This window comes from Rhea americana, unplaced genomic scaffold (genome assembly GCF_003343005.1).
Source record: "Rhea americana isolate MKP2758 unplaced genomic scaffold, rheAme1 scaffold_14, whole genome shotgun sequence".
NCBI classification, from domain to species: domain Eukaryota; kingdom Metazoa; phylum Chordata; class Aves; order Rheiformes; family Rheidae; genus Rhea; species Rhea americana.
The window spans coordinates 2,427,217-2,450,564 of record NW_028185483.1 but is presented as its reverse complement, the minus strand read 5'-3'; the positions used below and the strand labels follow the sequence as shown (position 1 = coordinate 2,450,564).

At 36.6% G+C, this 23,348-nt stretch overlaps 1 long non-coding RNA gene across 8 annotated transcripts in view; it reads right to left on the bottom strand.

The window, feature by feature from the left end:
• LOC146599386 (uncharacterized) overlaps positions 1-23,348 on the bottom strand; it is a 333,890-nt gene that overhangs the window by 123,190 nt on the left and 187,352 nt on the right. For all 8 annotated transcript variants that reach the window (XR_014895010.1, XR_014895011.1, XR_014895006.1 and 5 more), the window contains one exon: positions 21,410-21,516. This is a non-coding gene — a long non-coding RNA (uncharacterized LOC146599386). The remainder of the gene's footprint in view (positions 1-21,409; positions 21,517-23,348) is intronic.

Sequence of the window (23,348 nt, the reverse complement as noted above, 5' to 3'; positions counted from 1 at the left end):
ATATTTGTGAGATGTCCTCACACCACACCCAGGCAATCAGAGCTGCATGGTTCCTCCTTTGAGCTCATGCAGGCCTCTAGGGAAGTTGGAGTATCCTATCTGGAGCCCAGCAGCCTGCCCTGATAGGCTAGGCTGCAGCACTGAGGCCAACGTGCAGGGCATATGCAATGGATTAACCCAACAGACATCCAGAAAACATACAGCTGAACAAAAAACAAAGCTGATATGACAAAGAGCATTGTTTTTACTTAAAACATTTGTTTTTGTGCTTGTGACTAAAAGCATTAAAAGAAATACTTTAACCAGAAGTTAGGATTAGGATGAATATTCTGCAAATTGAATACCAACCCAACAGTTCTGATATCCCGATTGGATCAAACTTCAATGACAATTTGCCTTTGTCTTTTTAGAGGAAGCTAAGAAATAGGATTTATATGCAGAGGTCTGTAAGTAAGGGATTCAAATATACAATATCACTTTCTGCATTATCCCCAAATTCCACTCATTTCTTCCAATAAGGTAGCCTATCTCCAGAAGAAAAATAGAAAAGTCACTATTTTGAAGTGTGGATTTTAACATCCAGTTGAGTAATGCATTCCAGGATTCATCAAAAAGTTTAAATTACTAGAATGTATTCCAAAGGCATGCAGGTGTTTTTAAGTTATAAAGTATATTTCTATTGAAAAATTAATATAGAATACAATTGTATCTAGTTCCAAGAACATTTAGAAGGGTAGATCTTTCATGTTCTATTACTTTGCCTTTTAACCTTGTTTTTTCCTCCTACTCTTCATTAACTATCCTCCCTTCTTCCTGCTCCAAAAAATACAAGAAAGTCAGCTTTCATCTAGATTCTGATGAAGGGATCTGATCACTTTCATTTACAAGAGGTATCTAATGTCTTAACTAGGCTTCGGGTAAGGCCCAAACAAAATTCATTTTTTAAGATGCCCTGTGTTTTGTAAACACATGAGGAAATACATGAACTGTGTTTCCCTGGACTGTCTAATGGCTTTTTCTCTCAACAATTAATTCAAGAATCCAAATCACTGTAACCACATCTCTGCCTCTTGCACTCAACGTGTCTGTCTTTGAAAATCATTTATGACTAATTAGAACCTCATTAATGTTCTACCCTTGAATGGCAAGGGCCACGTGGGTTTCTCTATCTCCTTGGGTACCATACAACCCAATAGCCTTCCTGGAACTAGCATTCATGACAGACTGTAAAAAAAATCCTTAATGAAAGGAGTAATGAAATGTATGTATGTCTATCCCCACATTGCCGCTAGGGAGTTTTGGCGTTACACTATGGCAAAGAGCTGTCTGCCACACACAAAATGAATTTTATAAGTTCTTGGATATCCATCCAATATTCTACATGCTCTGAAGCACCACCAGTCAGCCACATCAAGTTCTCTGTTTTATAAAGCAGTTTGGTAGCCTGGATGTCAGACGTCACTATCTATCATATAGATTACGGTCTTCTTAGGGAGATCACCTGGAAAATAACAAAAGCACTATTTGCTCCAGATTTTAGAGTGGACCTGAATGTCCATTATGCATGCATTTGTCTCATTTGGGAAGAGTCAATGGAGTGACAGAAAGTGCCAGCAGTTTTCCAGTGACCCTTGCCACTCCCCAAAGGAATCTGAGGTACATATGTAAGCAACAAAAAGATGGGATGAGCTCATTAGATTCCCTTAAAATATGTTATTCTTCTGCCAGACAAAATTTCAAGGTAACAAATGGAGTAAAAGGATAGACCTGGAATGCTTGAGGACAAGAGACCTGCATATTTTCCAAACGTAAAATAAATTCCAAAGGAAGGATTCTACAGTAGTCACTTCCTGCTGATCTGTAGGTTAGAAACTCCAGAGAACAGATGCCTGCACAGTTGCAAATGTAATGTTTATTAAATATATATATATTTTATTTGCTAGATCTATACTCTGATCAAGAATCTTGATGCTCACATAGTAAGTTAAAATTGATCCAATTATCTGTCATTTTCTATCCATTCACATTTTAGAATGGTAACAGGATTGCATTTTACACTCCTTGCTTAAATCTATGTATTCCCAATTAAATCCATATCTATTTCTTCTCTTAAAAAATATAGCTTAATTATAGAAGCAAAGGTGATATAGAAATTATTTTTAATGTTGTACACGAGGAACCTCAAAATCTGCTTACTTTTCCACATTCCCCAAGTGAGCTCAATATTGATATTTTGATGTCTTTCACCACAGAAAAATAATGACAGTCTCAAATCTGAGTGCTGAAGAGAAGGCTTCAATTATGAGAAAGTGGGATGTGTAGTGAAGTCATCAATGCCAGGTTAAGAGTGGCAAATACTATTTTTTTTTAAGAAAGGAAACTGGAGTCACATTTTACAGATGATTATTGTAAGGGAGTTCTTATATTTTAAAAAGAAATCTACTGTAGGTACCAAAAAAATTCTTGTAGGTCTATGTCTATTGTCAATTGTCCCGACTTTTCCTTAAGACTCTTTTCTTGCTCCCTAATATAATGCTATTTAGACCCCACCCTGCAAAGAAATGGCATTTTTCAGAGTGTAAATTATGCAGGCCAAGTCCTTGTAGAACTGGCATTAGAGCCCTAAACCATACCCGTTGTTCACGAAAGTCATGTTTCAGCACTTTCCAGAATTAATGCAGGAACATATTACATACATACATATGTACACATACATACAGATACACAAAATTATTATTAATATAGTTGTTGCTTTTATCAGGCAAGAAAACCTAATGAAATAGTCCTAATTATTATAGAAATACCACATGGAACACTGTAACAAAATATCCAAGTTTGAATAACAAGAGATTACTCAAATCCTTCTCAGATTTTTTTTGCTGTTGTTGTTGTTGTTTAGTATTTTCCAGATTTGGACTTTGGTAATAGAATTTTTAACAAAAACGGAATTCTCTCCATTTTTCTCTTTCTCCTTCTACAGTGAATATGACAAGTATTGGTAGCAATACACCTTTTAACTATCAGTAACTGTTCTGAAGCCCATGCTCTTTATAATCTTTTTTCTAAATCTTTAAATGTAATGCAATTTTCTAGAAAATCTATTTTTAGTTATCAGATTCATCAGTGAAAAGTGTGATGCAGTAACTGGTCAGATAGTGAATTATGTTAAAATTCATTACGAAACTTCCAGACTTCCTGGTAACTGCAGAAATCTCTCTAGTTTTCTTTTTAACTACTTTTCCTAGTAGCCAGCTTTACAAAATCTTTTCAGCTCTTTGAAGGTCCTGTGAAAAACTGTTCCACTAGAGAACAGTTGTGTCACCCCCCGTCTTCCCCCTCATCTTTTTTTAAAAAGAAAAAACAAACAAACAAAAGAAACCAAAAAACCCATCTTTTTTTAAGTGAGCATATAAAGATACACTTTATGAAAAGGAGGAAATAATTTAACCAATAGATATCTTAATATTTGGCTGAAAGGAACAAATATGATAGCTAATACTGACCTAAACAGCTTAAGTATCATTTCCTGGGAATTTTTTTTCCTTAAAAAGCCTATGTTTACTGTTAATCTAGAATTGTAAAAATTAGGTCCTGGACAACTCCTACACATTCATTGCAGGGATATAATATTACAAAGGACACAGAAAATACTGTAAGTTAGAGTATCTAAAGCCCATTTTAAAGTAATTCTCTCCAGTGTCTTGAGGAAGAAAAGAGCAACGTGTTCGGTACTAGAGAAGTATGCCGGGCCGAAAGCAGTCGCTGTGAACGCTACTAAACGACGCAGTACAACCTAGCGGCATTTAAAGCTCACTCGCCCTTGAGGTGACAGAAAAAGCATCTGAATCGTCACACTCACTCTAGCAGGTAACCTTGCACCTTGTCAAAAGTACGTCGACTTCCCAGTGCGGTCACTGCTCGCTACGAACCAGCTCAAAGTCACCAGTCCATCCCACATCACTGGCTACTTGCCACACGCCTTCTCCGGACACCACGACAGTGGATGCCCTAAAACTTTTCTAAAAGAGGACAGAAAAGTGAAGAGCCCGTTTTTTCCACTTTTAAAACAGAATGAGATATCACTCAGTCTCTAAGCCATACCGTGCTCCCATAACGCTTTGGTATGTTTTTGTAAGCATGGGCATATCTTTAGAACCGGCCAAAGCTTTGCATGATACTACTGAAACTAAGAGCATCAGAGTCACAGCTTTAGTGGTAAGGTCTCTGGCAACACTGCAGAATACAAATTAAATGATTTTCTGATGTTAAAATACAATATACAATTCTGCACGCATGAATATTTATAAAGTTGTCTTAATAACACTGCTGAACTGGGTAACTGATTTATTTGAAGAAGGAAACAATTGTTTAATTAAAACGAATATTTAAATGCAAACAGCTCGTTATTTAATTCATAGCTGGCATAGCATAACTTTGTTGACTATAATTTTTTAACTTAACATTGTCAGTTTCTTCAAGAAAAATAGCAGAATTGATTTTATCAAAATCCATTTAACTAATCAATATATAAATCAAGAAAAGTTTTTACCCTCTGAGGTCTGAAATGAAAGGTACTACCCCATTTTGTATAGTACTGTAAGCTTGAAATATAAATTGGCTTGCTGTCTAATTCTTTTGCATACAAGGAATGGTCTACTAAATAATGAAAGGCATTGTTTCAAACAAACTAGAAATAAATGTTTTAAAATGGTATATATTGATTGAGATGAAACAGATGGTATATAATGTAAATTAAAAATTTATTTCATAAACAGAACATGATAAGTTCGTGTGTTTAATTACTGCAAAAAGTATGAGTGTAATCCGATATCTGACCACTGGAATTTGTTTTTAGTTATTTACATTGCCCTTGAAATATCAGTGTTACAGCTTTAAAAGAGGAACACAAAAAATTAAAGTCATTTTAAAGTAATTTTACTCTTTTACAAAAATACTACTGGAATCAAATTGGCTATTCCCCAGTCATCCTTCATAAAAATATGCATGAACATATTAATACACAATCTCCATATATGTACTTAAATATATGTAACTATCATACTACGTAAGCCATTATATCACAAAAGCACTACAATTTTCAGTTGTGTTGTAAAACAGTGTCTTTGGACTGGGAAATAAATAGCTCAAGACAACATATACAATTTGAAAAGCTTTTCTTAAAAATAATTTGTAGAATCAAATACAAGTACCATCTGTTGCTAGAAACTGAATGTATCAGGGGATGTCCTGTCCATGCTCATTCCTACTGCCGGACCACATCTAACCCTTTTTAGTATTATTTTCATTTTGGTAGTCACTTCCACCTTTGTCATGGGTTTAGGTACTGCAAGTTTCTCACTTTTCAAGCATATCTTATTAACAGGCAGTAACCCCGAGAGAGGGGACTATTCTGAAGATGCACAGAACTGTATATATGTTCCACGTCTTTCAGCATCAAGACTATTTAGAAAGCTTTGGCCAAGTAAATAAAAGGAAAGTTCCCTCCTCACTCATGCTGCAGCCACAGATCCCTCGCAGGAAGAGTATCTTACTATACATACATATTTTTATATGTATGCATATGTATCACAGTCAAACTCACTGGGGATTCCACCTTGGTGCAGGTCCACCTTGGAGAACAGGAGGAGATATGAGACCTTGAGGAAGGTCTCACTGCCCTGGGCAATTCAGCAGCCTCAGTAAACCTATCCCATGAGCCCACCAACGCAGCAGAGACCCTGCAGGACAGCCACTAGAGTCTTCCAGGGCTGGTGGCAAAGCAGCATTAATGTTCGACTTACTGAGGATATGAAATTTCCTACCTAATCCCTGTCTGCCCTGTGTACCTCTTTGTCTCTGGAGTGTTAAATTTGGGGAAAGCCATGAGCTACTGTGAGTTGAAGTACTTATTGCAACGTCACAGGGCCAGCATATGTATGGGCAGTCACTGCAGTGTGACCTAATACCTGACTTCGTAGCCAAAACTATTAGGAAACCAACAGTTACGCTCTTCTTTATGTCCTAGGTTGGGTCATTAAAACCACCATGGTGTAACAGAAACTGGGCCTGGCTCCCCGTTTGCAGGTGGAGACACGCAGCTCCGCAGCTGGATCGCGCCACGGTCTCCTCCGCGCAGGGCAGCACTGCAGCCCTGGCACAGCGACAGCACTCAGCTCAGCAACACGTCACTGTGCTCTCTTGTTCCTCAGTGTGCAAGTGCAGGTACAGCTTGCAAAAGTCTGATTTCCACCCAATTAATCCCAGAATAAATCCCCAAACAATCTCACAAGCCTTTTCTCATTAATTTCCTAGCCAGTAAGAAGTTGCAGGGGTCAGAATTCATAGTGCTTCAGCACACATTTGCCTCAAAAGATCACACTTTTTACAGACCTAATGTAATTAAGAAATACCTATAATGCCAGGCATCATAATATGATAGCAAATAGGGCATAATATGTCAATCATGCCCTAAAACGCCTGACACTTAATAGGTTAAAAGATCCTTGTTAAGGATGCAAAATGAGCCACTGATAGTTAGGAATCTTAGTTCTGCCTTCCTGTACAGATACGATACATATTTCAAGATCACCTCCTGTCTTTTCTTCTACTACCTCAGTCAAGTCATAGTATAGAGTCACTATTCAGCAAATGATGCAAATGCTATTCCCAACCGCGCTACAACTATTCAGTGGTCTGATATTTCATTCATAAGAGAAAGCCACTAAAGGTCATCTTCTGATTTTCTTGCATCAATTTTCAGTATTGTAAAATCTGCTGGACTGATACGATGAAATGCGTATCTATATATCTATGTAAGCATCACAGTACTATATTACACGCACGGGTAAATGGAATGCAGCTGTCTGACAGGTGAATAAAGATTGCACTCACTTTTCACAACCCATTAAAACGTTGCTCAAGTGTTTCCCATTAAAAACACAATCGTTTTTAATGAAAAGGTATTTTAAATTATTGAGAGAGTCTATGGAAGAGCTCCTAGGACAATGTAAATATGCCAGTCTACAGAAGTATTAAGCTTATCTACACGGTTTAGAGGGGTTTTATTGGTTGCTTTTTGGTGTAAAGTATTCTGGGCCTACAGCGCTTGCTCAAGAGTAGGCTTTCCTGTGTGACAATGATATATTTTGAATGGGGTGGATGGAAGAGAACTGTATGCATATTAAAGTTTGCTGAAAAACATGGTCGGCTTTGCAATCACAGATTTTTTTTTTTAAGGACTTTCTTCAAAAACTTTTTTTTTTTTTTGGACTTCTCTGTGGTGATTTATTTACAGAAGTGAGGGGAAGGTACTGACATTTCCAAAGCATACCCTGGATATACCTATCTTTTCTCTTCTCTATACTCCCCCCACAGTGGGAGTCACTATCAAGAGCCACATTTCTTTCCTACAGTGAAAAAATTTACTCCTATAGATAAGAATGAAAATGTGAGTGGGCTCCATTCGCAAAGTCAATTTTATTTCTCCTTCCAAACTGTGTTTCCTGCCCATTTCTTATAAAAAGAAAAGAGGGAAAAAAGGGGGGGGGGGGACAGATAACCTCCAAAACAAAAGAATTCTTACTTGCTTTTTTCAATCTTTTAATTATTTACAATCTTACCACTTGTTACTAAATTTCTACCCAGTGGAGAGTGTCCTGGCCTAAATAAATATTAAAGTAACAAATCATCATTAATTGTAGCTGAGAGATTGTAAAATTCATATTGTAAATCATTAAGTGAAATCATTTTAAAGACTATCTACAGGCAGGACTAGAATGAGGAAACTGCAAATGCATTCATCATACCTAACAAAGCTGCATTGATTTTTACTTGCAAACATTTTCTTCTGTAAGTCTTTAACACACTTCAAGTCTGATCCAAATCCTACCGAAGTTAATGGGAGTCTCTGCACTGTGCTTTGCATGAAGCCATTCTTACGGCTTTTCTAATCTACTGTGTCAAATCCAAAAGTTAATATTCCTACTCTCCTCCTTTTAAAGGGATTGATGAAATATGAGTAGATACAAATTGCTGAAATTTATCCTCTAAGCCTGTAACTAGGACATTCCCTTAATTTCCATGCTTTTGTTTACACAGGGTTTTGGTATTTAAAGAGGATTTGTCTGTATTTACAGATGAAAATTTAAGAAATGTATTCTCTTCTCATTATCTTAATTTAATTCCTGTTAAACCAATGGAGGCTGATTAAGTGAAAACTTCATTTTAATAGCTCTTTAGTAAAACTGATTCAAAAGGACTGTATTTATTAGGTCTGATTTTAGGATGTTTTATCTTACTCGAAATTTATTGACTTGAGCAGAGATGCACCAGTTTATACTAGCTCAGGACATGATCCTTAATACTTCAACTGTCTGCTCTTCTCTCACAGCTGGTAGATAGCCAATGATTTCTGTGCATCTTTAATAAAAGAAAAAAAAAAAAAGGAACGATGTTCTTTGTTCTTGTGTGCTTATTTCAGATTTTGTTAATATCTTAGAAGATGCTCTTTTTGATAGCTGATCCATAATGCCTTTTATATGAAAATAGCTAAAATCAGCCAAATTTCTACTTGGAGAATGACCTAGTGATAATGCCTTTCAGAAAATGCAAAGGAAGTGGCCTTATTTATCACCTAACGAGAAAAATCAAATTATGTTTCACTTTATTTTAGTCGTGAGAGAAGTCAGGAGTGTGAGAAAGGAGCCTAGGTTTGTGCTACCGCCAAGAAGACTGAGGCTAAGAGCAAATGAAAGTCAAAGAACTAGGTATCTGTTCTAGTAGAGCGGTATCAGGGAAGAGTACCATTAAGTCACATGGAAAACTAAGACATCTCCAGGGAAAGAAGAATGAACTTGGAAATGAAACTGAACAGCCCATAGATAACAATCTATAGATTGGGATCAAAAGAGCCGCCAAATATGTGCTGTCCTGGAAAGCTAAAAAGCAGCAGCTCGTTCAGATAGTTGACAGATGAAGCACTGCAATGGACTGGCACATGGAAGGTGAAGCACAAAGCAGATGTAACTCAAAAAGCTCAATACAATAAAAGAAAGCGCTAAAGATCAAAGAAAGCAGCAGTATGTCTCAGGGGCTAGCATCTAAGAATGAGGGGTTAAAAGGAAGACATTAAAAGAAGAAATAGATTAGCCACTGCTCATTTGGAAAACATACCAACATCTAGAGGGGAAGACACTTCAGCAGAAGATGGCAATGTGTTTGTATGAATAACTTTCACGCTACCATCGTAATATGGAGTGAAACACTAGACTGAGGAAAGTCCATGAATGGAAGACACTCACTCCAGGTTGTGTGAACAGGAATCAGGATTTCAAGATAGGAAAATTAAACAAAATTTTAAAAGTGATAAAGAAATGGTTGAGATGAGAAATTCTACCATGCAAAATATTCAAGAAAGATGGTTTTAGTTTGTCAAGAACAAGTCTGTAAACTATGTTATACCTAGGGACAGAAATGAAAAGTTGCAAAAAAGAACTGAATATGGTTGACTAGATGTAGAAAAAAATGATATGGCACAAAAAAGACTAAAACAACTATTTCACTTGTACAAAAGAGAAAACAAGGATGCTGTTTGTGTCTATCATCAGTTTTGCATTGACAGATAAAAATAAAAAATAATCCCTTTGGGAAATGGTTAACCGGGAAGCATGAAAGTTTCTGTTTTGTGCAAACCTTACATTTTACTAACATTTCAATAATACTTTGGTCTTATTAGCACATTCTCCATGAGGCACTACTAATTTCACTCATTCTTTACATTTTAAAGCTTCAAATGCATTAAAGGCAAACAAAAATGGAAGATAAGAAATATTACCTATAATGGAAAAAAGTTCACATATAATATGTCTATATTATTCAGTGATTTTTCCTTAGTAGTCATTAGGTTCACTCTGGGTGGCATGTTTTAAGTTTAGGGCAAATCTTCTGCTGGAGGTCAGGTTTTTAATTTCATATTGTGGTTCAATTCAATGTTCAGTTTGGCTGCTTTGCCTTGTAAACTTCTGCTAAGAGCACTGTATGTTGTTACTGGTAAAAAAAAAAAAAAATGTTGCTCACAGATATATAATGCATAGAATTCCTCTATAAATGTCTCTGTAGCTAGAGGTGTTGAAAATGTGGCCCAGTTTGTCAAAAACACAGCTGCTTTCCTTGGGGTTTCAGAATGCTCATAACAAATAGGCTTTTTTATGAATTTGTGAGAACCCCCTCAGGAAAACAGCTGCGTTATTACAGAACCTATGAAATCTCAGACGAGTCTGAACCATTGTATTTTAAAGAAGTGCTATTTTAAAGCCTTTTCATTTTCAAGTAATACCATTATTTATTTGATTTTGGAAAAATATATTTTAGAGGAATACATGATGATTATCATTTCTCAGTTGACTGGGATAAAACTGCTAACACTTAAAAGATCTTGACTGTTGCTGTCACCTGTTCAAATGGGTCCAATACAAACCAATATGCTACACGTAACAACAGTAACAAAATCCCAGGGGTGTTTGTGCTGTTAGGTAATCCTTTCTGCCAGGCACTCATTGCTAAGCGACTGGACTGGGAATGAGCTGATCCAAGAGGCTGCATAAGATAGGTAAAATCACCTCTCAGATTGTTTCACTAATCTGCATGCACACAGCTAAATTAACAGTTCCAAGGCTTACTTCATGGCATATCCCACACTTTACTGAGAGGCTTTTTTTTTTTTTTTTTTTCAGGAGGAATTCATATTTCTTCTTCTCTAACCTGTACTGCTTTACTGAAATATCTAGTTTTGCTGAAAGAACTGGGGAAATCTGCCTTCTATCTTTCAACTGCATAGAGAAAGGAAACTAAGAGGTAGGACATTTCTTCCTCAGTGTGCCTACTCTGCTATGCCACCTTCTGAGATTCACCGGCACTTTATTAGTGCCCAGGCATTTGTGCCTAGAAGCCCAAGGACCTTTCTAACCATCTTCACAAGACATGTGACATTGAACAGACTTGGTCCTGAGAAGTGTTGCATCTCTGCTACGAGAACCCTGATGGGAACTGGCAGGGATCCCACCCAAGGGTATGGTTCCTTGTGTTTATGGTAGCATAAAAAAGGGGGCTACTCTGAAGGAAGAAGTGTGGGCTGACATCCCAGAGATCCTCAGGACTTTGGGTCCTTAAATTCAACCTTTATAAAGCACTTGCAGAGTCTTCAAGGAAACCAGGCTCTAGAAATGCAAATTAGTCTTTACAGCAAGGAATTGTTTCCCTTAAGTTTTGAAAAGCATGGTATTTTGGCTTTGGCAGGGAGGCTATTACCTGACAAAGTTTATGCCTCTGTCTATAAATCCGGAAACTCTCTGTGGGCACAAAACAAAGGATGATGAAAAATGGTGAAATCACTTCTTCCTAAATAGGTCCTAAAATACATTTGACAGGACCAGGATATGGTAATTACAGGCTATGTACAAGCTAAAAAATAGGAAGGAAAAAACTAATGTTATTTTATTTATTTACAACCTATTTAATTAACTTATAGCCAGCAAAAGAACTAAATGGCTGTAGGTCTCTCTGCCATGGCAGACATAAAATATGTTCAGGAGCAGTTATCCTAAGTCTGATCATTAAAACTGAGTCAACCATAAATCAGCTTGCACTGTTACAAAGCCTGCCATCACATGAGCCTGTTGTGCTAAGGTGTTAATTTAATCAGACTAATACTGAAACTTGGCTCCAAGAAGTATGTATTTGGCAGGTACATTTTATAGCTGGTGCAGGTGAAAGTTCTGCAACCTACATAGCTACTGTAATTCACAGTCGTTTTTTTTTTCCTAGTTCTTTCCACCTAACCTCACATCCTTCTGTAAATATAACTGTGCAGGCCATTTTTCAGTTCCTTATGCCTTTGCATTTCTAAATCCTAGAAAGGTTCTAGATTGAGGATTTCTTAAAAAGCACTGGGAAATCCCTAGAAAGTTTCTAAACAGAAGAATTCCTGGAAAGGAACATGCTGGGGAAATTCCTAGAAAGCACAGGAAGATCCCTAGAAAGCACTAAGGAATTCCTGGAATGATTCTAGAGAGAAGAATTCTTAAGGAGCACTGGGGAATTCCTGGAAAGCCCTGAGACATTCCTATAAAGTACTGGGAAATTCCTAGAAAGGTTCTGTAAAGAAATTCCCAGAAAGTACACTGAAATTCCTAGACAGTATGTTGAATATCCTATAAAGAGCCTAAGATTGGTGAAATGTCCAAGCACATATATTCCTAAAAAATATTCAAAAATTCATAGAAAGGTTTTAGAATGAAGAACTTCTAGAAAGCACAAGGAAATTCCTAGAAAGGCTCTGGACAGAAAATTTACTAGAAAATAGCTGGAACTTCCTAAAAAGTAGGACACAGTTTCTAGCAAGGTTCTGGAGTGAGGAATTCCTAGAAAGCACTTTGTAATTCCTGGAAAGGCTCAAGATCAAGAAATTCCTGGCAAATAGAGTGAAATTCCTGAAAATTATTCAAGATTTCCTTGAAAGGTCCCTGACTAAGGAATTCCTGGAAAACTGCAAAAAATTCCTGGGAAGCATTAGGAAGTCTAAGGAAATGCTTAAAAATTCCTAGAAAGGGTCTAAATATAAAAATTCCTAGAAAGCACTGGGAAATTCTTAGAAAGTGCTCAAAAATTTGAGAATTTGCATAAAAGTAGAACAATGCCAATACCAAATTGTACAAACACAACATTCAGAGCACCACATGAGGATAAAATGACCTAGGGGAGAGGTGAAAGCAGACTCCCCCAATTCTGTTGTGCCATGAACAATAAGTGAACTGATACACCAGTTACTTGGTGTCAAAAAGAGGAGGAGACAGTGAGCTGATAGATGGACAACTGTTTTAGTATAGTATGGATTTATGGTTGACTCAGCTTTAATGAACAGATTTGTTGTTTCCCTTCATTCAAAGCAGTCTTTTTTCTGCCTTATATATTTTAAGTAAGATTGTTCAGCTAATATTATTTCAGTATAAATACAGTATGTAGTATATAGTAAACACAGATAATGTATACAGTATATAGCAAATACAGATAATCAAATGCACCATTATTGCAAGCTATACCATTCTTTGTCAGGCTGTCTACAAACCTGAATTAATATCAATTATCAGACTGAAATATAATTAAACCCAGGTACAAGCAGGAAGTCTGGGTGTTCTGAACGGGAAAACTGTACAGCCCTCCAGGATCAAAGCATTCAGGAACAGCCCATTGGCTTGGGTAATTTGCCCACTGTACGTTTCCAGAAGGTAACCAAGTGGCATACCTGCCTGGTTTCCATCATAAACATCAATGGGTTCAATATCTTCCAAAAGAAGATATGAGGTTTGACTTTTCTATACATAGGAATCAAATGGAAGGATTTTTTAGATGCTCTATTCCTAGTTGTCTGCACAGTTTCTCCACAACATTGAGTATCCTCAGACTTTTTGATTTGCTCTAAATTCTGTGTATGCCTACTTCAGCAGTTACTGGTCTTGTGAAGTTAGTGTAGCTATTGAAGAAAGGTTGTTAGAAGAGAACACAAGAGTAAGAGAAACTTTTTTTCCTGCTTTTACACGAGTTATACAAAACAGTACTCCTGAAACAAACAAAAAAACCCACAAAAACCCTAAACAGTGGTATTGTAAATTTATGTTCAGATTAAAGTCTCTTTACCTCCATAACTGGTCAAATCCAAACCTAGACACCCTCTTAGAGAAACTGCCAAATAACGTGACAAGGCAATAACAAATTAATTATGTTGTATGTTTTATCATTTAAATGGCCACAAAGCTTTTGAATTAAGAGCTGATTAATAATGAATGAGGGGAACTGTGCCTATGGGAAGAGAAACTGCATAAATCTATACAAGAAAAATACATTCACAACTCTCTTGATGTCATTCTATGAGTCTGTCAATCCCAACTACAGACAAAACACAACTGTAGAATTAACTTACACCATGAAATTCGTCTTAGAAACTCGGGTCGCATGTAATTCCTCGTGAAGCTAAAGGAGTGTTTATAGACGTGGGTGGGATTCCCAGACACTTGTAGCTGATTTAGGAGTACAGGTCTCTTTGGCTTTCAAATGCAAGTCTTGCATTCATCTGGACGTTTTTGTACTGACCTTCAATCACTCTTAAATCAGGCTCAAGAAAAGATGAAAAGAAATTGCAAAGATTTCACAGGTAACCAAAACCAACTGAAACCCCCTACCTGCACATTTCCCAACAGCATATTTCTATCATGCTTTCCTGTTTAGTTACAGATTATCATTTACATTTTCAAACACAAAAAGCCAAGTGACAAACCTGTAGGCTGAGAACTGCTGACACATACACAAGCTGTTATCTGTAGAACCACTGCTTTCAAGCAGATCAAGTGCTCTGTAAAGGTTCTTATGGTATAGGAGGGACAAAAAGAGGACTTTGCTATTTTTGAGGAAGGTATCTTGTTCTTAGGTTACACTCAGATTCTACATAGTCAAACTATTTTTATTCCTTATATTATGTTGTATTCTGTTAAGTCTACTGTTTATTTTGAAATAAAATTAATAGTTCTATTCAATGGAAAAATCAAATCCACACAGAACTGATAAAAACTTTAGTTATAGGAAAGTAAATGTGTTCAGAAAAACTTGTTAAGTAGAACCTGCTACCAGTATGGATCAGTTTCAAAAAGCCTCTAATTTAAAATTTAAAATATTTTAGGTAAAAAAAAAAAAAGATTGTAAACTATCCTTGCAAATTTAAGTCTGAAGCTTATTTGGGACTCAGAATGAGTTGTCATTCAAAACTGTTTATAATGAATGCTAAAAATGTTTAAAGAAACATTAAAAATAGAAAAGAAATATTTCAAATTACATTCCACCACTTGAAACAAAACAAAGAACTGGTTCTCCAATCCATTCACATCCTCTTGCCTGATTTGTTGTTCACAAAAACTTTCAAGATTTTGACTTTTTTCTTGCCTTTAAACAAAGGTTGGAGGAGGCTGTACCAGTTACTCCCTGCTAGCAGCTCTTGGAGAATAAGAGGGTACAGCAGTTTCCCCTTTTCTCTCATGTAGGGCTGTAAGCCAGCTTGTGATTGAAAAGCAAAGATTTGTCTGAAATAAAAGTGGTAAAACTTCATCTTCATTAAAAAAGGTTGAATAGTAGCAGTGAAAACAGGAATTGACAGCAAATTGTTTCAGCCCAAGAAGCTCATGCCAACACTCAATCCATGCAGTGATCAGAAGTAAGAGTGTAAATTAGTGTGAAACCAACAGGTTTTCTCTTTTATTCCCTTCAGTAAGTTTTCTCTTTAGTCCTTAAAAAGAAATTACCACATTTAGGTTTTCTATCTTGATACTAGCTATAATAACCCAGTAGTTTCCAGACACTGGTAGGAATACAGTATACTTAGCTTTACGTCAACATATCCTTACAAATGCGTCTTATATGTGTCAGAGTGACCAGGGAGAATCTTCCATTGATCCCCAGCAAAAGCATCATTTGATCTTTTAGAGAAAAAGTCTTTAAGAGGTACAGCTAAAGGTACTACCAATTGCATCAGGCAAGTAAATGAAATCTTGACAAGTATCTATTTAGTCAACACTTGCTTTTATAAAAGACAGAGACAAAGTAGTACAGTGAGCAGTAAATTACAGCTTGCTCGATCTAGTAACACAGAGGACAGGAAGTTTCAGGAAACTCTTAAGAGGAATGAGGAGACAGATGAGATAGAGGCACAAAACTGAAACACTTCGAGCTTTGTATTTGAAGCACGAGAAGATCCAAAGGAAACTCACGGAGCTTCCAGGACGGGAGGGGAAGCCTGTCCCTCCCCAAAACAGTATTTCATTGTAATTGTCTTCAGGCTGTCATAATTTATGGGAAGGACTATATGGCAAGTTCAGGGTCAGTGATCAGAAACATACACATGAGTTATGGTCTCAGCTTGTACCCTGGCTGGTCTTAATTTAACATGGCCTCACAGTCACATTCTCCCAAGCACTTAACTTCTAACCATCCACCTTAAAAGATACAGCAATTAGTGAGAAAAAAAAGGGGGGGGGGGGAATGACTACATTCCTGAAACATCTGGAGAAGAGGGGAGGCCTCTACTCAAGGATATTTGCAGACAGTGGGATGCCTCAAATGTGAAAGAAAAAAAAATATGGCTTTGATTTATATAAAAATAAACTTTTTAGGAAAACAAATTTTATGGTTTTAACAAAAAGTCTTTCATATCAAGAATCATAACTTTTGTCCTAAACTTAAATTGTGTTTATAAAGTTCCACATCTGAATACTAGTTAGGACTTTTAATATGTTTTCTATAATCTGTGAAACAAAAGATTACTGTAATAGGGTCATATTTAAGGACAAATTAGCTCATTATCTTTCATTCTCTGCATATACAGATATTCCTTTTCAGGGAAGTACTGTTGTCTAAGTTGAGTTTAAATATTTAGAACTTTCATTACTTTTCTGGAAATACTATTCCACACACATACTACATTTATGGACATACTACAGTTATGGATTTTTTCTTGCAGCATACCTATGAATTTAAATTCTTAGCTTCACTATGTTTTTCTTGCTGTAACAATATTCCCTTATGTTGCTCTTACTTCCTCTTTTTTCTTAGTGCTTCTCTCAATTCAAACTTTTCATTTTCTTTTTGGTAGGAAGGGTACAGGTATAGTGGCATGCAAAGGAAGATACAGGTTGTTGTCCCATGCTATGGTCCTTGCTGACCCTCTTGCTGAGAGATCAGATTCACAGTCAAATTCATTGGCCACCAGAAACTTTCAGTTCCATTTGAAATTTAGCTCTTTGTCACTTGATAATTTTGATATGAGCTTGCAACAATCAACAAGATCATGCTATCACATGCTTCAATATTGTTTTTTGCCAAGTGCTCAATCAAGTCACATCAATTAGAACTAAAAACAAATTCTGGCTGCTTCAACTTTTCTTTTCCTGGTAATAAACTAAATTGACACAGATAAACATATTCTGATACAGCCCCCTTGATTAATGCACAGTACAAATCCTGCAGTTTAGCCTCAGATATCTGTGAAATTCTGAACATATTATTTCTAGATATTTTTCCTTGCACTAGTTTTAAAATGAGAAAATTAAATATGCAATCCTAAAATGTTTTTCAACTAGCAGAAGTTAATCAGCTATTCTTTTTTTTTTTAAAAAAAAAACACTTTAATTGCACTGGACAAGATTAAACAGATTTACAGATTTCACTTACAGCCTTTATTTTTAGGAGATGAAAGTCATCACTTTTTTCTAACTATTCTTGTTTGGATTGTCTGTATATTTTCTATACTTCGTCCACTTAATGTATGATTTTAGGGAAATTGTATATGCACTTTTTGATTTTGTGTTTTATGTTGACTCTCAATAACAACTTTTTAGAACACTAAAAATGTATGTTTTATTCTAGCTGTCTTCTGGGGTTGCAAATTGTTAACATCTGCCTTTTAGTATCATTTTTTACAATAGTCTGCTCTCTAGATATCCTGTTAATGACTGTAATTTTCTAGTCAGCTGCTATCTGTCAAGGTAGTTTAAAGGTCACTTTTTGCTCTGTATAAGAGAATCTCATGTAGAAAACGGGCATGGATTTGCTTTGTGTTTGAAAACAGGGAGTTCAGTAGCCCCAGGCCACATTGATCTTTCAGTCTTACTCTGCTTGTTGCTTGATCTTTGGTCATACACATTTCTATATGTATTTTTTTCTAGTGACCAGCTTGCTGCTACTTTTGTTATCCCTGCTGTCTTCATAAAACGTTCCTTACTCATCTGTAACTGGAAGACCTAGTTTAAAGCAGAGTGTTTAAAGCTGTTAATTTCTCACCACCTCTCCTTTAGCTATCTCATTTCTTCTTCGAGTTTCTAACTTCAATTATAAATGTCACTGAACACACAAAATCTTTTCAGAGATACTGACAAACATTATTCATAAAGAAAATGGAGGAGTTTTCCCATTTGTGGCTTTGTTTACAGGTACTGAATCAAGCATTTGAGCAGTCACTAAAAGTATGACTGCCCATTTGCCTTGGAAACACCTGCCATTCCCCCTACCCCAGGCATTCATTAGAACTACTTAAACCTGAAAGATTGTGCTCCCCCATGACTAAAATTGCACAAAAGATCATGAGAACCTGTCTAACCTCTAGCCTTACCCAATGGATCTGATTCACATTAGAGAAAAATTTGGCTGATGCAATCATGATGCTATCCCTCTTCTGGAAGCTGAAAACATTGCACACAATCTCAGAAGTTGGAAAGCGTCTCTGGAGATCGTCCAGTCCAACACCCCTGCTCAGAGCAGTGTCAGCTAGAGCAGGCTGCTCAGGGTCATATCCATTCGGGTTTTGAGTATCTCCAAGGATGGAGACTCCACAGCTTCTCTGGGCAGCCTGTTCCAGTGCTGGATCACCCCTCATGGTAAAAAAATTCTCATGTTTAAACAGATTCTCCTGTATTTTAATGTAATAGAGAGCCACGTTAATCCATCAATGTAAACTGTAGTCATTAATAAACCACATTGTAAAATACAGAAATTGAGAATTGAATGAAGTCCTATTCAGCTCATTTTTTGTCCATAAGCCTTATCTGCAGGGGTTTAAACTAATCTACCTGCCTTTGCTCTTTAGTGGAATAGAAGAACTCACTTGGACTCAGCTGGGAGAGGACTGTATCCTACCAATGCAAGATGTAACAAATAAGTAAAGGCGGAGGGGGGAGAAGGTTTGTTTGTTTGCAAATTTATGACTATACTAACCTTCTCCTAAGACCTTGAGTACATAGCTCATGAATGAAAAATCAATTGCCTTTGCTTCACTAGGGAAAGGGTAGTGAGTTAAATTGATTAGATAAACTGTGTAAGAAGTTTCTTCCTGCTCCTTGTGCTTAACTCAGGCCTGTGGATCCCACTGAGAAAAGTGCATATAATAAGTAAAATGTTGCAAAACTGATGTTTGGTTTAAGCCTCACAAAATCATTTCCCTTCAGTATGCAAAATCCACTGTAAAAGTTATCTGTGTCACTGAAAAACACAAGAAGCTGGCAAAGCTGTATGTGCAGTCTTCCACTATCCACTGGTCTAACAAATGCCAGAGCCTGTGCAAAGGCCCATGATCTTCACAAAGAGCTAAACTACTGATGATTCAACAGTAACAGAGATCTTTAAATTTTGAGAGAAGAGCTAAGGACTTTTGTGATTAAAAACTCATAGTAGTCCACACAGAGGTGAAATATTGTAGAAATATTTCACAACTTAGAAAAATAAAGAAACTTCTGTTATAGAAGTATTTTTATTAGCGTATAAGTTTTCTGCACAGATAATTTCTGAAGAAAAACAAGCCACTATGGAAGATGTATGTCATGGTAACCTAAGGCAAGTTAGCATCTGACAGCAGAGTCACCACAGAAACCTTGGCTAATATCTGCCTGGAAACTCACATCCGTGGTAACCATAACCAAACCTTTCAGCATGAAGGATACAGAGTGTAAAATTCTTTTCCTGGTGGTTGACTAGAGATGATGAACAGTAGTAGATTTTGTACATTAAACTTAATATATGGAGGAGCTGGTGTTCTGGGACTAAAATGAATTCTCCAAAATGGCTCCCTTACTAGTTAAGTGACATTGATAGCTGGTCTTCCCAAATCATATTTAGAAACTCACAGATCAGAAGGATCACGCTCTTTAACTGTCACTAGCAATTCATACGTATAGTCTACCTCACACGCACAAATGGAGCTGTTGACTCCAGATTAGTAAAAACCCATCAACTATGGCATCATTATTTCTAGGAATATACTGCCTTAAGAGTGACACAAATCTTTGCAAAATAATAAGCATCTGAACATTCCTTGTAATAGCAGTTGCAATCACAGGACCTTATCAGTGGAAAGCAGCACACACAGTTTTGTACCATATAATGTGCCCAGTAAAAATACCAAACTTCAAATGCAGCACTTTACTAGCTATTTAGGAGAAGAGATACCCAATAAAGTGTATGATTTGGGTATAGAATATCAACCAACTCTTACTAAAACTGAGCTTTTGGCTTTATTGTAGCCTTCAGTTCAGCGAGTAAAAGAGTGTGAAGGAAAATGAACAAGCACACACTGAACTTCAGCACATTAATAGTAATTAATTATTTTACAAATAAACTAAAGCTGCAAAAATAAGGCAATAACACCAAAAAAGAGTTGTTTCATGAAGTGTTTTATGTCCTTTCTCTACATTATCATTTGTTTTCAGTAGGAAAAAGGAAAGTAGTACATTATTAGCAATTCTGATAAAATCTAAACAACTCTAATAGATACACTAAGTCAAAAAATGATGGTATCTTTTAAAATGTAGTGCAAAGGTAGATTAAAAACAGATGTTTACAGGTGAAATAACCTTTCATACCAAGTAGCTATTAGGTTACAGAATAAAATTGAATTTATCATGACCCTGAACTTCACAGAAAGTTTTTTTCTAGTACAGAAAGTAGCTGTTGTTTATTAAGTTGTGAATGACATATATTTTGTAAAGCATTAGCTAAATTTTGTAGTCTATGTATCAGAACAATGAATAGTGAAATTGAACACACATAAATATGTTTCAGACTGGAGAGAAGATAATGTATTTTAGACATAGAAAATACGTTAGATCATATGAAGGAAGCAGTGGCCATCAGCCTCTTGCATTTAGTCACATGAAACAGCCTAAAGAACCTTTTGACTGCCAGCCTTGCTCACCAACTGCACTACTACATTTGTTAAAAAATGCATCACAGAAACTGGGATATACAGGTTGGTAGACAGGATTCTCTCTTCAAACCTTGAGCCTAATTTGTGACCGTTAGTAACCTTATTTTTGTTTTTGTGAAATCAATGAACCTGTAGTAAAACCTACATATGAAAACTACAGTAAAACAATATACATTTAAACCCAAATTGGAAAACTGAGTCTCTTCACTTCAGTATTAGGGGTTCTGTGTACCATAACTGGTTAATAGCTTTAGTAAGATAAGCTACTAATTTAGCTCATACTACACGTGTCAGAATACCTTATATTCTGCCGCTAAATGTTTAGATTATCTTTAGTCCATCACATCCCCTTCTATAAGATAGGGTTAGTGATACTTACTTACCTATGTAGGTAAATACTATCTACAGATGAAGAGTGATAGAGAACATCATTTCCACACGCAACTCTGACATTACTGTGTACTACTTTAACTGTTGTACTACTTAGCTACATTATAATACAGGTACTTATCATGGACTGGCCATCTTGTTGGTATTCTACAAACACAAAATAAAAAGCCAGTCCCCACTTGACTTTGGCAATCAGACATAACATTAGGTGGGCTCTAGAACTGTTCTTACCTTCCCTTCCTCCAGGGTCTATGCTCAGGTGTCTTCCAGTGGTGCTTGTCTTTCTATTATTTTTCTTCTTCTCCTGGTCTCTCCTCCGATAAGTACAATTGTGCATCCTGGAAGCACAAAAATAGTATTTGCTTTAGTAAGTGGACTATAATGCAAGCTGGCACTCGCTGGAAGTGCTGTACATCTCATGTGCAAAACAGAACCTCATCATACACTCCTTGTAATTTCTAATTACTTTGGAATCACTCAGTGATGCTCAAGGTACCTTGAACATCACACTTGCACTGTCTGAGGATTTACAACAGCCTCAAATTCGGTGGAGGAAGAGATGGTAACCAGAACAAGCTCATGGAGCTGAAGTTAAAGAAAGCTGTAGTTTTCCCTTTTCCCAGATTTTCCTTCTATTTACCCCTACATTTGGCAGAAACCAATGAACATGTTGAATTAATACCATTCAACATCTCTGATCTTTCTTTTTGTTTTAGCAGTCCTAAATGATCTGCCATGCCTTTTTTAGCCATTTTACTTGCAATATAAATAATCATCCTGTGGCCTCTTAACAAAATATTAACTGGTACTGAGATCTTTCTTTACATACTCCCCATTAAAGTGGTAACAGAGAATGGGAATTTCCCTGTCTCCACAATCCTAAATGGAGGCTTAATTATGTTCTGTCTATAGTAGCTTGGACAATGACAGTCATCATTTACACATTCATTGTTTAGTTCTGACTTGGCTTCCAAATGCTTTCTTTGAATGTCTATGGGAGTGTGCTGGAACTAATAAATATTGTCAGCCTGTGACTAAAACAGGAAAACATACATCAGAATAGGCTCTGGAATATCAAACAGTTTAGCAGCACTTTGCCATAAATGGGATACTGGGCAGAACAACAGCAAGCAGACATCTACATCCTGACAACAATACCTATGAATGCTCATATTAATCATTCCACAGTCTCATTTCGATTATTATCTATAGTTGAAAAAACTATCCATGTATTCTTAGGGAAATACTTGCTTTTTTCGCTCAGCTATAGAAGCTGGCTGTAGCCAGCTTTCCCAACAGAAAGTTCCCATGAAAAGGACAATAATTTGGTCCTTAAACTAGGAGCATAAGACAAATATCATCCTTGTCTGCACATATGGACATCTTGGTTTTGTTAATGCCAACAACACATAAGACCCAAGTCTCTGATGTCGATTCTGCTGTTGAGAAAGGACCAACGCCCGCCTCAGAGGTGTCCCTGGACAGCTTAAATTTCCACTTACTGCTATAGCACTTCAGCTACCTCCCCCTGTTAACAGACTGTTATTAAGACTCACAATGCACTTCTGGTGGACACCAGTGCAGGAGAGGTCTCCTGGATGGCTTGTCCAGAACTAAAATGAGGCTGATCATTTCAAGATATTTCTCGGTGGCTGGGGATGGAATGCTGCCAATACCTTTATGAATATCATATGAAGGTTATCTCACATCTCCCAGATGCATATTTCTCTTTCACAGAATTTATGTATTTGTTAAGTTTTTTTCCCAGCAATTTCAACTTTATCCAAACACGCTAACAGTCCTGGGTCATGTTCTTCTATTAAATACTCTTTTTGTCCCCCAGATCAAAGCATAATCTGGTTAAAACATGAAAAGTTTATTTTATTTTCCTGTGAAACAGTTTGGTTACCAAGAATGACCCACACTGCAGTCTGAAGAAACATTGTCTCACAAACGGGATGCTGAACATGCCTTAAAATATGCTCTGTTTTTTCAACAGAACCTGCCAGAGCCCTGCTGGTCTGTCAAGCTTAGGAAAACATTGAGCAACAGCCACCTCTCCCAGAAATTCTTCTGTATCATGAATTAGAAAAAGTTATCTTTTTACATATTTGCCTCCCTTAGTTCTATATATATAACCAAAGAGATCTTGTTCCTTTTTTTTTTTTTT